Source organism: Priapulus caudatus, unplaced genomic scaffold, assembly GCF_000485595.1.
Source record: "Priapulus caudatus unplaced genomic scaffold, Priapulus_caudatus-5.0.1 Scaffold906, whole genome shotgun sequence".
Classification (NCBI taxonomy): domain Eukaryota; kingdom Metazoa; phylum Priapulida; class Priapulimorpha; order Priapulimorphida; family Priapulidae; genus Priapulus; species Priapulus caudatus.
The window spans coordinates 80,391-82,676 of record NW_014577967.1 but is presented as its reverse complement, the minus strand read 5'-3'; the positions used below and the strand labels follow the sequence as shown (position 1 = coordinate 82,676).

Genomic DNA, 2,286 nt, shown 5'->3' with positions numbered 1-2,286 from the left:
CTGACCTTACTCGCTACGTCACTAACGGGTCAGGGAGTCGCTACGCTACTCCCTATCTCCTACCCGTAACCCTAACCAGTATCGATAGTAACAGGGTACGTTCCGGTTTCATTACCGGACGTACAGGTCGTTCCGCAGTGTACCCCTGGGGGACATAGACCTTGGGCGTTTGTGGGTGTAATCAACTTCCCAAGTCAATCGTGCCCTCAGATTTGACATAAGCATTCAGTTTAGACGTGGGTTTAATCTGTCGCGCTGTCAAGTTGACATAGGATATATAAGACTGGTCAGTTTTCCCTGTTAGGTCAACATTTGCTTATTAACCGAAAAAGTTCTGCGTACCTCAGATTGTTTTGGTTTTATTAGTTGAAATTATATCTTTTGTGTTCTCGTTTGTCGATATGCATGTCAAGGAGTAAATAATTAGGTTTGTTTGTTTTGCGCTTGATGAATAGTATATTTTCGGCTTTTAGAATTTTCAGCAAGGAGATGCGCTGGCAAATCATTTGTTTTTGCTAAAAGCTGTACTGCCGGCTTAGTCTCAAGAAAACCGGTATGTAGGGTTAGGATAGCGAATTATTGACGGTTTGGCATGGTCGATCACAGCTGGTCGGGTTATCGGGGCCTATCAGCCGTTGGAGGCTATTCTATTGCATCAATACTCGTAGTATAGTGTTAGTCTCCCGTTTGTTCATCGGGAGAACCGGGGTTTCTTCCTCGGGGGAGAAATTTTTCTCTTGACTGTGCAAATTGTTTTGACCTTGCACCGCACTGCCTTGCACGTTATTGAACATACGGATCGTACATCGGTATACCGGAACGTACGCTGTTAATATCTAATATGCGGACATATCGCTATACATAAGAGTCGGAGTCGGCTCGCCTCTCCTATCCTAACGTACCTAACCCTACCCCTAACCGTCAGATAGTTACGGGGTACGATTTCGGTATACGGACCGTACCCAGGGTACGTTCCCGCCAGTCCCTGGGGGCATAGACCTATTAACCCGACCATGCAGGCTGTGTGACTAACGTCAATACACGGTATTCTAACCCTAGCAATACCGTTTCTTGGAGCTAAGACCCTATGAGCGTTAGTGGGTGACTAAATCACTTCAAGATCAATCGTGCCCTCATATTTAAAAATAACGCATCAATTTTTAGCACGTGGTTAAATCTGTCCACTGTCAAATATTGCATAGTAATATATATATACTGTCCAGTTTTCCCTGTTAGGAATCACCACATATTGGATTATTAACCGAAAAAGTTCTGCGTAACTTCAGATTGTTTATGTTTTATGTTAAAATAAAAATAAAAATAACTTCGTTGCAATTCATGCCTTTCTGTTCTCGTTGCCGACTATGCAATCAGGAGTAAAATAATATACGTTTGTATTGTTTTGCTCTTGATGCAATATATATAATTTCGGCTTTTAGACATTTTCAACCAAGAGATGGCGCTGGCAAGTCATTTGTTTTTGGTAAAAGCTTACTACGGCTATCACCGTACTCACTATATCAAAGTTGGGAGGCCATCCTTAGCAGCCAATCCTCGATAGTATAGTGGTCAGTATCCCCGCCTGTCACGCGGGAGACCGGGGTTCAATTCCCCGTCGGGGAGAAATTTTTCTTCTTCTTCATCTGCAAATTGTCTTAGCGCTTGCACCGTTATTGTACATACGACTTTAGAGATGCAAATATGCCCCGTTCAATTTTTCCCCCATTTTAGGCGATTAATTATTGTGTGTATAGGTTCTTTAACATATTCCTTTGATTCCCATATTCTCCCCTACACCTGTACTAGTGCGGGGGTGCATATGGGTCTTTATGTCATATCATTATTATGATCATCGAACCTTCGTAAGTCGCCACCTGCCACATTTTATTTGTTTTTCTTTCCCTTCATATTTCATCAATTATTTATCGCTCCCTCACCCGCTAATACCCCCTGTCCTCTCTACCCTCACCATCTCTGTGAGTCCCCCACCCTTCTCTCCCTCACTCGCCTACTCTTTCTATTTGTCTCTCGCTAGCTCGATCTTTCTATTTCTCTCTGGCTAGCTCGATCTTTTTATTTCTCTCTGGCTAGCTCTTTCAATTTCTCTCTCTCTTTATTTCTATTTCTTTCTCTCTCTCATTCTATTTACTCTCCCTCTTCATTTCTCTTTCTATTTTTCTATGGCAATCTCTTTCTCGCTCTCTTTCTCTCTCTCGCTCTCTATCTCTCTCTCTCTCTCTCTCTCTCTCTCTCTCTCTCTCTAGCTCTCTCACTCGATCGCTTTCT

General features: G+C 42.8%; 1 non-coding gene across 1 annotated transcript; it reads left to right on the top strand.

Annotated features, from left to right (window-relative positions):
- The first annotated feature begins 1,551 nt into the window (after positions 1-1,551).
- On the top strand, positions 1,552-1,623 carry Trnad-guc. Its single transcript has one exon. It is a non-coding gene; the product is annotated as a tRNA-Asp (tRNA).
- Positions 1,624-2,286: the final 663 nt, after the last annotated feature.